This window comes from Hypanus sabinus, chromosome 8 (genome assembly GCF_030144855.1).
Source record: "Hypanus sabinus isolate sHypSab1 chromosome 8, sHypSab1.hap1, whole genome shotgun sequence".
Taxonomy (NCBI): domain Eukaryota; kingdom Metazoa; phylum Chordata; class Chondrichthyes; order Myliobatiformes; family Dasyatidae; genus Hypanus; species Hypanus sabinus.
The window spans coordinates 148,503,318-148,516,152 of NC_082713.1; the positions used below are offsets into that span (position 1 = coordinate 148,503,318).

At 39.0% G+C, this 12,835-nt stretch overlaps 1 non-coding gene across 1 annotated transcript; it reads right to left on the reverse strand.

Annotated features, from left to right (window-relative positions):
* Positions 1–7,258: 7,258 nt before the first annotated feature.
* LOC132398763 (U6 spliceosomal RNA) lies at positions 7,259–7,365 on the reverse strand. Its single transcript, XR_009513792.1, has one exon. It is a non-coding gene; the product is annotated as a U6 spliceosomal RNA (small nuclear RNA).
* Positions 7,366–12,835: the final 5,470 nt, after the last annotated feature.

The window sequence follows — 12,835 nt, forward strand, 5'->3', positions numbered from 1 at the left end:
GATTATCATTTTATATCATGCAACAACTAATGATTCCACCTGTCGTCAATAGTTCAGTAGCAGATTAGCAATAGATTTGATTTTTTGTATTTTAACTGGGCATGCAAAGAAAACAAACTAGTATATACATTTTCTACCAAATATATGTTACATGTATCTGCAAAATGATAGCAAATAACAAACTCTTGAAATCAAATACTTATGAATTCCTCTCATGGATATTTCTAAACAGTTTTCTGGAAAAATATATTAAAGTTCCAAGTAAATTTATTATCAAAGTACATACTGTATGTCACCATATACAACCCTGAAATTCATTTACTAAAACTCACATTTTCAGGAATTCAATGGAAGAGTTCATACCATGTCATAATACAGTAAATATATAGTTATGGTCAGTTATTCTTAAAGTAGAAGGATACTTGGGTCAGCAGACCTTATAACAATTTTAAGACAGATATATTTAAAAGTAATAACTTTTAAATGTACACATATTTTTAATGTTGCTATATTCTGGATCAGGAGTTCTCAACCTGAAGTCCACGGACTTGGTTGATGGTAGTGGTTCATTGCATAAAAAAGGCTGGGAACCCCTGTTCTGGTGTGATTCTTCAAGTTCTAGATGCAATTCAACACAGCTTCATCACTTGGTATGGTAGGATACAACTATGTTTCTTGTATTGTACTGAAGCATACCTCATAGTTCATAAATAGGAAAATTCAATTTTGCCTGAAGCAGTTACAAATTTGACAGCATCCTTCACCTGAAACATATGCTGCCAAGTTCATATTTCATTTGAATGCAGTGACCAAGTTATAGCTACCAAAATTCATGGTCCATGTAGTTATGGAGCCATAGAGTTTATAGAACACTACAGCACGGAAACAGGCCATTTCATCCATCTAGTGCATACTATTAATCTGCCGTCTCAATTACCTGTATCCAGACTATAGCCCTCCATATCCCTCCCATTCTTGTACCTATCCTAATTCCTTGTAAATGTTGAAATCAAACCCTTATCCACCAGCCCCAGAGGCATTTCCTTCCACACTCTCACCACTCTTTGACTGATGAAGCTCCCCATAATATTTCATCTTTCATCCTTAACCCATGACCTCTGGTTCTAGTCTCACCCAACCTCAGTGGAAGAAGCCTGTTTATCCTATCTATATATATATATATATATATATATCTGCATTTATCCTATCTATATCCCTCATAATTCTGTATACTTCTATCAAATCTCCTTTGTATACCTGTATCCTTTGTATCTCTGTATACCTCTATAAAATCTCCTTTCATTCTTCAATGCTCTAGGGAATAACATCCTAACGTAGTCAAACTTTCCCTATAACTCAGAACTTGTCAATATCTTGTCTTGGCAATATCCTTGTAAATTATTTCTGCACTCTTTCAATTTTATTGCTACCTTTCCTGTATGGAAAACTTCACAGAATACTTCAAATTAGGCCTCACAAATGTACAAGTTCAACATAACAACCCAACTCCTTATTCAATACTTTGATTTATGAAGGCCAATGTGCCAGAAGCTTTCTTTACGGCCCTATTTATCTATGATGCTACTTTCAAGGAATTATGGATCTGTATTACCAGATCCCTCTTCTGCAATTCTCAGTGCCCCACTGCTCACTGTGTAAGTCCTACTCTGATTTTTCCTCACAAAGTGAAACAAAGTGCAAAATTGCAAGAGAGCTGTGAATTATTAGGTTACATTTGATCACAAGACCATAAGAGTACAAGACATAGGAGCAGAGGCCCATCAAATCTGCTCCACCATTTGATCATAGCTGATTTATTATCTCTCTCAACCCCATTCTCTTGCCTTCTCCCCATAACCTTTGACATCCTTTCTAATCAAGAATCTATCAAACTTTGCATTAAATATACCCAATGACTTGGCCTCCATAACATTTGTCACAATGACTTTCTCAGATTCAGTGTTCTCTGGTTGAAGAAATTCCTCCTCACCTCTGTTCTAAAGGGATGTTTTTGTATTCTGAGGCTGTTCCCTCTGACCCCAGACTCTCTATGTGCACCCTATCTAGGCCTTACAATCTGTTGTAGATTTCAATGAGATGCCCATTCTTCTGAACTTCAAATACAGGTCCAGAGCAATCGTACATTTAGTACAATCTATTTAGTAGCTGACAATTAGTTTGGGCAACGGCCACAGAGGATGATTCTAAATGGGATTATGGATGAGCAATTGTCCACAATATTTGTAGCTGAACACATTTAAACATTTTAATATTCAAAGTAGGCTAACGTGTTCCTCATATATCTATAGGTTATGTGAAAAATTAAGATGATTGCTGTTGCCAGGTCAAGTATTTTATACTTTTATTTTTATTTTATTGAGATACAGCGTGAAATAGATCCTTCTGGCCCTTCGAGCTGCACCACCCAGTAATCCCCTGATTTAATCCTAGCTTAATCATGTGACAATTTACAATGACCAATTAACCTACCAACTGGTATGTCTGAACTGAGGGACGAAACCTATGCGTTCATGGGGAGAACGTACAAACTCCATAAGGGCAGTGGCAGGAAATGAATCTGGATCACTGGTACTGTAAAGCATTGTGCTAACCACTATGCTGCTGTGCTGCCCCAAATGGTAGTTCTTAAATGGACTACTTTATTTATTTTAACTGAAAACTAGATAAAAATGAAGGGAATCAAAGAAACAATTATTGTAGCTTTTGCTAGTCTCAACACTAATAGTCGCCAGAGAAAACATTGCTATTCTCTTTGTATACAACTCAAAAATTAGTCAAATTTATTTGGAATCACATTGTTCTATCTAAGAAATTGTTGCTTCAACAGTTAACTTCATCATAACTTGTCTCTGTATTGTACATGACAACTTTAAGATAGAGAACTTGTACATGCCAATGAATACTCAAAAGAAGCTCAAAATACTTTAATGTTGAACTGAATGTCATATCATGGTTTCTAATCTTGGTCTTTATGACAAATGAACCACTGTATGACTTCAGGACAATTATCATTTGCTGTTTTTATAATCTTTGAATACAATTAAGCAAAAAAGAAGTGCTGATTTGATTCCATCCTAAAGATTGATGAGGGCAAGATCTATTCATTGCTGACAGAATACAAACAGTTTTCTGACAGGGATTGTTCTGAGAAGGGCAGAAAGGATATGATAAAAAGATAAGTTGAGTTGATCTTGGGCCTGGTTCTAATCCATTTCTTCACAATAAACAATGCATTATGTTGAATGTACGATATACACTTTTCTCAGCAGATATACAGTGCCTATACAAAGTATTTACCTCCCCCTCCCGAAAGTTTTCATGTTTTTTTGTTTTACAACATTGAATCACAGTAGATTTAATTTGGCTTTTTTGACATTGATCAACAGAAAAAGACTTTTATGTCAAAGTGAAAACAGATCTCTACAGTGATCTAAATTAATTACACAAATAAAACACACAATAATTGATTGCATAAGTATTCACTCCCCTTGATTAAGACACACCAAATCATCACTGGTGAAGCCAATTGGTTTTAGAAGTCACATAATTAGTTAAAAAGACATCTGTTTTTGGAAACCTGTGTGCAGTCAAGGTGTTTCAATTGATTGTAGTAAAAATACACCTGTGTCTGGAAGGTCCAACTGCTGCGGAGTCAGTATTCTGGCAAAGACTACACCATGAAGACAAAAGTACACTCAAAGTACTTCCACAAAAAGATTATTCCAAAGTGCAAGTCAGGAGATGGATACAAGAACATTTTCAAGTCACTGAATATCCCTTGGAGTATAGTTAAGTCTATCACCAAAAAATGGAAAGAATTTGGCACAGCTGTAAATCTGCCTAGAACAGGCCGTCCTCAAGAAGTGACTGACCGTACAATAAAGTACTAGTGAGGTAGGTCACCTAGAGACCTATGACATCTCTGGAGGGGTTACAAGCTTTAGTGGCTGATTTGGGAGAGAATACACCTACACCAGCTGTCGCCCGGGTACTTTACCAGTCGCAGCTTTATGGGAGAGTGGCAAAGAGGAAAAAATCTCACATGAAATCTTGGCTAGAATTTGCCAGAAGATGTGGGAGACTCTAAAGTCAGCTGGAAAAAGGAAACCAAAATTGAGCTTTTTGGCCATCAGACTAAACGCTGTGCTTGGTGTAAGCCAAACACTACATATCATCAAAAACATACTGAACCTACTGTGAAGCATGGTGGTGGCTGAATCTGTTATGATCCGGTCCTGAATCCGCATTCCGGGTCTTGATCCGGTCTGCAGACTCTGCAGTCCGGGTCTTGTGGCCGTCCCTCCTTTCACCTTTGAGCCCAATTAGTCACATCTGTGGATCATCGTGGCTTGTTGGGGCTCAAGGAGGTGCACCCGATGCCCATCGGCTGGAAGTGTATATAGGGGGCTTTGGGAGTGAGTGGAGTTGGGGGGGGGTTGTCCTGGCTTGGAATTTCTCTGGTTAAAGACCAGTTCTTCAAGTAAGTCTGGCAGTCACCCTGAACCTAGTTCCCTTCCTATCCCTTGCCTCTTAGGCAAGCCTGGCTGGACTGCTGTTGCCTGGTGGGGGACTCTGCCCCTTTCCATCCCTCACTGCTGACAGCTTCTGCCCCGTGACCTGTTCAGGCCCCTGTGGCCCTGGGAGATCTGGGCCCTGCCTAGGAGGTATGTGGCCCACCCAGTGAACTCTGGGATACTGCCTTGCCTGAACTCTGGGATCCTCCTGCCTGCTTGAATTCTAATACTCTCTCAGGACCCTAGTCTTGAATGTCACGTTCCTCACGCACACCACAGTCTCCATGTCTTGTCTCTTGTTTAGTTGTTCCTGTGCTGCCCCTATTCAGTGCCTGTGTCCTGCACTTGGGTCCAGCCTCCTGTCCCCTTATGACAGTATCATGCTTCACTGCAGCAGGACCTGGAAGGCTTGCAAAGGTAGAGGGTAAAATGAATGCAGCAAAATACAGGGAAATCCTGGAGGAAAACCTCATGCAGTCTGCAAGAGAATTGCAGCTTGGGAGAAGATTGGTTTTCCAGCAAGACAATGACCCCAAGCATAACACCAAAGCTACAGAGGATTGGCTTACAAACAACAAAGTGAATGTCCTGGAGTGGCCAAGTCAGAGACTAGACCTCAATTCAATTATGAACTTGTGGCATGACTTGAAAAGGGTTGTTCACTCATGATCCCCATGCAAATGGACAGGTTTGTAAAGAAGAATGGGGTTAAATTGCAGTGTCTAGATGTGCAAAGCTGATGGAGACCTATCCAGATTCAAGGCTGTAGTTGCTGCCAAAGGTACATCTACTAAATACTGACTTGAAGGGGTGAGTAATTATGCAATCAATTGTTCTGTGTTTAATAAGTTAGATATGGCCCTTGTGGCTAATGGGATTGGGGGTATGGAGAGAAAGCAGGTACAGGGTTCTGAGTTGGATGATCAGCCATGATCATACTGAATGGTGGTGCAGGCTCGAAGGGCCAAATGGCCTACTCCTGCACCTATTTTGTATGTTTCTATGTTAATAACTGTAATAATTTTAGATCAATTTGTAGAAATGTTTTCATTTTCACTTTGTTGCAATAGAGTCTTTCCTGTTGATCTGTGTATAAAAAAAATCCACTGTGATTCAATGTTGTAAAACAATAAAATATGAAAACTGGTCCTGATAGGATGTATCCCAGGGTGCTGAGGGAATTGGTGGAGGTGATACTAGACACATTGGTAATCATTTACCAAAACTCTCTAGATTCTGGACAGGTCCCGGCGGGTTGGAAGACAGCAACCGTCACGCCACTTTTTAAAAAAAGGATGTAGGTAAAAGATGGGCGATTATAGGCCAGTTAGCTTAACATCTGTAGTTGGGAAAATGCTTGAAGCTGTCATTAAGGAAGAAATAGCGAAAAATTTAGACAGGAATGGTTCCATTAGACAGACGCAGTATGGATTTATAAAGGGTAGGTCCTGTTTGACAAACTTACTAGAGTTCTTTGAGGACATAATGAGTGCAGTGGATAGAGGGGAATAGGTGGATATCATTATATCTGGATTTCCAGAAGGTGTCCGATAAGGTGCTGCACAAGAGACTTATAAATAAGTGGAGTTGGAGGAAGTGTATTGACATGGATAGTGGATTAGTTAACCGACAGAAGCAGAGAGTTGGTATAAATGGGTGTTTCTCCGGTTGACAGTGGTGAGTGGGATGCCGCAGGGGCTGGTGCTGGGCCAGCAGCTGTTTACCATTTACATTGATGATTTGGAAGAGGGGACTGAGTGTGGTGTAGAAAAATTTGTTGACACTAAACTAAGTGGAAAAGCAAATTGTACAGAGGATGTGGAGAGTCTGCAGAGGGATATAGATAGGTTAATTGAGTGGGCCAAGGTCTGGCAAGGAATACAATGTTGATAAATGAGAGGTCATCCACTTTGGAAGGAATAATAGAAGAGCAGATTATTATTTAAATAGTGTAAGATTGCAGCATGCTGTTGTGCAGAAGGACTTGGGAGTACTTGTTCATGAATCACAACAAGTTGGCTTGCAGGTACAACAGGTTATTAAGAAGGCAAACAGAATGTTGGCCTTCATTGCTAGCGGGACTGAATTCAAGAGCAGGGAGGTCATGCTGCAACTATACAGGGTACTGGTGAGGCTGCACCTGGAGTACTGTGTGCAGTTCTGGTCTCCATACTGGCTTTGGAGTCAGTGCGGAGGAGGTTCACCAGTTTGATTCCAGAGATGAAGGGGTTAAACTATGAGGCGAGATTGAGTCGCCTGGGATTATACTCTCTGGAATTCAGAAGAATGAGAGGGGATCTTATAGAAACATACAAAATTTTGAAAGGGATAAGATAGAAGTAGGAAAGTTGTTTCCATTGGTAGGGAAACTAGAACTCAAGATTTAGGACAGAGATGAGAAGAAACTGTTTTTCCCAGAGAGTGGTGAATCTGTGGAATTCTCTGCCCAGGGAAGCAGTTGAGGCTTCTTCACTAAATGTATTTAAGCAACAGTTAGATTTTTACATAGTAGGGGAATTGAGGGTTATAGTGAAAAGGCAGGTAGATGGAGCTGAGTATTCATAAAGGTCAGCCATGATCTTATTGAATGGCGGGGCAGGCTCAATGGCTTACTCCTGCTCCTATTTCTTATGTTCTTAAGTTTCAAAGGGGGGGGGGTGATGAATACTTTTTATATGCACTATATATATTGCCTGAGAATTTGAGTAGTACTTTAATAATTTTATGTATTTTTTTAAATCATGAATTTGCATGCCATCCTTGTGCAGGGGCCATGCTAATCTTCTCTGTATCGTTCCAATTTTAGTATATGTGCTGCCGAAGCGAGCACATAATTTTATATATTGCACTGCACTTTAAAGGAAAACAAATTTCATGATATATGAGAGTGATGATAAACCTGATTCTGATATAGGTATCTGTTGTGGATTGACCATTGGAAGGAGGCAGAAAGCGGGGAATCGTGGCTGGGAAAAGGTGAATGGGAGAGGGGAGGGAACAGGAAGCACCAGAGGGAAATTCTGTAATGATCAATAAGCCAATTGTTTGGAATTAATTGACCTTGCCTAGTGTCTCAGGGCTGGTTGTGTCTGCAACTGTGCCACCCACTGCCCCTGTTCTACACCCTTGCCATGGCACTCCACCCTCACCTTTACCCAACATTCTTTGCTCCCACCAGATTTACAAACTAGCTCTCTGCTCTACATTGATAAATAGAGTACTGTGGAAAAGTCTTTGGCAACCTAGTTCTATTTATGTGCCTAAGACCTTTGCACAGTACTGTATAAAGAGTAAATGAGAGGTAAGAGTAGGTATTGTTCTGCTGGAAAATGATGCTGGAGAGGTTTTAATGGAGGACAAAGAAATGCTGGAGGAACTAAATAAGTACTTTGATTCTATTGCATAGCAGAATGCCAGAAGTTTGAGAGTGTCATGAGGCAGAAGTGAGTATAATTGCTAGTGCTAGGTCTGAAGGTGAAGAAGTCACCTGGACAAGATGGACTACAACACTGCATTCTGAAATGGGTAGCTGGGGAGATTGTAGAGACATTGATGGATTCTGGCATGGTTCCGGAGGACTGAAAAATTGCAAATGTCCCTCCACTTTTCAATAAGGAAGGAAGGCAGAAGAAAACACATATGTGGTTGGAAAGATGTTGAAGTTGATTGTGAAGGATGAGGTCTCTGTACTTGGAGGCACATGACAAAAGAGGTCAAAGTCAGTATGGTTTCCTTAAGGGAAAATCTTGCCTGACAAATCTGTTGGAATTCTTTAATGAAATAAGAAGCAGGGTAGACAAAGGAGAATCAGTGGATGTTGTGTACTTGGATTTTCAGAAGACCTTTGAAAAGGTGTTGCACATGAGACTACTGAAAAAGTTAAGAGCCCTTGGTATTACAGTAAAGATACTAGCATGAATAGAGTATTGGCTGATATGTATGAGGCAAAGAGTGAAAATAAAGGGAGTCTTTTTGGTTGGCTGCCAGTGACTAGTAGTGTTCTGTAGGGGTCAGTGTTGGGACCTCGTCTTTTTATGTTGTATGTCAATGATTTGGATCATGGAACTGGTGGATTTGTAGCCATGATTTCAGACAATATGGCGATAGGTGGAGGGGCAGGTAGTGTTAAGGAAGTAAAGAGGCTGTAGAAAGACATTAGATAGATTAGGACAATGGGCAAAGAAGTGGTAAATGGAATACAGTGTTGGGAAGTGAATAGTCATGCTCTTTGGTTGAAGGAACAACAGCTTAGACTATTTTATGAACAGGCAAAACATTTTAAAAATCCAAGGTGCAATGGATCTTGGGAGTCCAAGCAGGATTCTTTAAAGACTGACTTGTAGGTTGAGTTGGTGGTGGGGAAGGCAAATGCAATGTCAACATTTATTTCTAGAGGACTAGAATATAAAAGTTTGGATGTAATGCTGTTGCTTTGTAAGGCAATGGTGAAGCCTCACTTGGAGTATTGTGACCAGGTTTGGGTCCCTTATCTAAAAAAGGATCTGCTGACATTGGAGAGGGTTCAGAGGAGTTTCACAAGAATTCTTATGGGAATGAAAGGGGTATTGTATCATTTGATGGTTCTGGGGCTGTATTGGCTGGCATTTAGAAGAATGAAGAGGGATCTCATTGAAACCTATCGAATGTTGAAAGGCTTAGACAGTGGGTGTTGACAGAATGTTTCCTAAAGTGGGGGGAGGGTTCCGAGACCAGAGGACACTGCTTCAGAATAGAAGGACATGCATTTAGAATGAAGAGGGATTCCTTTAGCTAGAGTTTGGTGAATCTGTGGAATTCATAGCCATAGGTGGCAGTGGAGGTAATGTCATTGGGTTTTCTTAAGGTGGAGGTTGATAGGTTCTTGATTTTTCAGGGCATGAAAAGTTGCGAGGAGCAGGCAGGAGATCAAGGTTGAGAGGGAAAATGGATGCCATGATGAAATGGCAGATCAGACATGGGCTGAATGGCCTAATTCTGCTCCTATCTCTTGTGTCTTATGGTTTAAGTTTCTTCTCAAGGTGGTGATGAATTTCTGGGATTCTTTGCCCCTGTATATGGTGGAAGCTGGATTATCAGAAGTATTTCAGATCAAAGTTGAATAAATATCTGACAAATTGAGGAATAGAGGGGTATTGGGAAATGGACCAGAAGAAAAATTGGAGCCAGTACTGATCAGTTGTGATCAGGTTAAGTGGTAAGCAATTTTAAACAGCCTGATTGCCTATTTGTACTCCCATTTTCTTGTATACTTCTATAATAGTTTCAACAAAAATATGATGTAGTTATTAGTCTTTCTAGGCCTTTTCTGAATTAACCACATGAGCAAGGATGGCAAATATCTCATCCCAAGACAGTCAGATTTTATAGTTTCATTGTCATGAATAGAATGTATGCATAGTGAGATATGAACTTAGTTTCCTGGATTATTAGTCAGGGTCTCAGATTACTATTCTGGTGATTTAAGCACTCACCAGTTTGTATTCATTTTTATCTTTTGTTTACATTTCATATTACAATTGGATTTTAAACTGTTTCAGTTTTGGATTTTATATTTTATTTGGCTTCAGTAAAGTCGATCATTATCATTGGGCCTTGTTTTTCACAACCTGCATTGTAACTTTCTTGCATGTCACCTATCAAAGTGATGTCTAGAACTAAAACTACACTCAGATGCAGAAAAATCAACAATAATGAGTTTAAAACTTGGATATTCAATTTATAAATGTTGCTACTTCATGCATTTATCCAAAAAATATAAATCTCCTATTCCTGCGCTATCATGTAATATATAGTATATAGACCATTGAAACTGATTTGCAACTCTTAGGAAGTGAAATAGCATCCAAGAATAAATAATTCTGCTATTTATACATTGATACACTGATGTTTGAAGCAAAATATCTACTGAGCTACTATTATCACACGTTTGAGTGTAACTTACTGTTCACAACTATTTCATACAATTCATCTGTATTAATAAGGATGGAATGCTGACTGTAAATGCCATTGTTTGGCTCAGTGAGGCCTGTGTAGTGCTAGGGCTATATGCAAGTTAATCTAGTCGATTGAGATTTATCTAAAATGTCTGAGAAAACTCTCAGATGGCAATGTTTTCCTACCTGCTTTCTATCTAACAAACTGACTATTTTAGTATTAATTTTATCCAAGCAGTTTTAAAAAAACTGCTAAATAGTTAAATGTATTACTGTAAACAAATTATATTAAAATATAACAATTTTCTCCTTGCAATAATATCATAGTTCAAAAGAATGGGCTCAAGGATCCTGTACCTGGAACTGATCATGCTTCTCAGGAAGATCTTGCTTATTATGTATGAAGTCTGTTCTGGTTAATTAGGACCCATCGGGACAAGTATGTTTTGGTCCAATTAAACCACTGCCCTAATTAGCTGGATTCTTAGAAATTATTAAAAAGTTGTTAACATTCAAACTACCATTTAATTGAGTACCAAATTATGTATTTAAATAAATAACAGAACAAATTAGAACACTATCAATATCTACTACAGCACTATAAAACTATTAGTTCCTAATAGTTATCAACAGAGGAATTAATCCTGTGTACACTGCCATATTCTTTTGATAGATTGTAAATTAACAATATCAGCACAGATTTATATTAGACTATCTTCATACAATCCTTTCAATGATTACATCCTCCAAATCTTTATTTTCATTCAAGATGATTGTCAACACCTTCAAATTTTTTCTATAGTTCTGTTTTCACTCATGGCCATTTCTAGCATCTCCAAGTTTGAATGGTTGAGACAACAATGAGCAAAACGGTTCTGAATTGTCTTGCTGCTTATTTCTTGCCAACTATCAGTGACAAAAATCACTGCTTTTTGAATGCAAACACATGCAACTGATGCTATTTAAAAACTGTTCACTCTAAGCACAGTGTAGCATCTAACAGCCATGCAAGTGCACGCATTTGACAGAAGTTTCTGTTTGGTATTCGTCTCCTGTCCCAATTAAGTGGTATAGTGTCCCAAATAGAGAAAAGGAGTCCTGTCATTTTCTCAATTAGTTTTTGTTCTTTAAGATTTGTCCCCAAAATGTGGTGGCCTTGATTAATTAATGGCCCAATTAACTGGAATACATTGTATACATGACCATATCCTACCTTGCATTTCCTTGCAGGCATTTTCAGGAAAAAAGACCAATATGATTTTGTGAAAACTATATATAAACAGAAGACCTAAGTAAGCCACTGCCCTGATTAACCAATGGCTCACTGTATATACTAAAGAAAGCTCATTCACAAAGAAATGCATTTTCCAAAATAAATTAGTCAGTGACTAATTAAAAACAAAAGGTGTTTTAGACCAAAATGATAATTCAAATAACTTGTAAAGATTTTATACATTGGTTTGTACAGACTAGAAAGTGAGCAGGTAGAATAGCACAAAATGTGCAATAATTGTACATGAAAACAATAGAAGTTAATATAGTTTTTATAAATTGGGATATTCTATCATTGTTTGCACTACTGTTCAATGATAACTTCTCCACATTATAGCAAAATACATTTAAACACTAACCTCTACTTGTACAGACCCATAACACAGAAAGAAGCATCTTAAGATGTTCCACAAGTGTAACTGCAGACAAGAATCAAAATTGATGCTGTGCTAGGTAAAAAAAGAAATTAGTACAGGCAACCAGAAGTTTGGTCAAAGAGGAAGTTTTTATAATCCTTAACAAATTTTCCATCAGCTCATTACACTTTCTCCAGACTCCAGGGATAGCCATCGGCACCAGCATGAGCCCCAGCTATGGCTGCAACTTAATGGCCCTTTGGCCCACAAGGTTGTGCTGACCCTCAAACCCTGCCTCCCATATAACCCACCACCTTAAATTCCTCCATATACCTGTCTAGTAGTCTCTTAAACTTCACTAGTGTATCTGCCTCCACCACTGACTTGGGCAGTGCATTCCACGCACCAATCACTCTCTGAATTAAAAACCTTCCTCTAATATCCCCCTTGAACATCCCTCCCCTTACCTTAAAGCCATGACCTCGTGTACTGAGCAGTGGTGCCCTGGGGAAGAGGTGTTGGCTGTCCACTCTATCTATTCCTCTTAATATCTTGTACACCTCAATCATGTCTCCTCTCATCCTCCTTCTCTCCAAAGAGTAAAGCCCTAGCTCCCTTAATCTCTGATCATAATCCATACTCTCTAAACCAGGCAGCATCCTGATAAATCTCCTCTGTACCCTTTCTAGTGCTTCCACATCCTTCCTATATTGAGGCAACCAGAACTGGACACAGTACT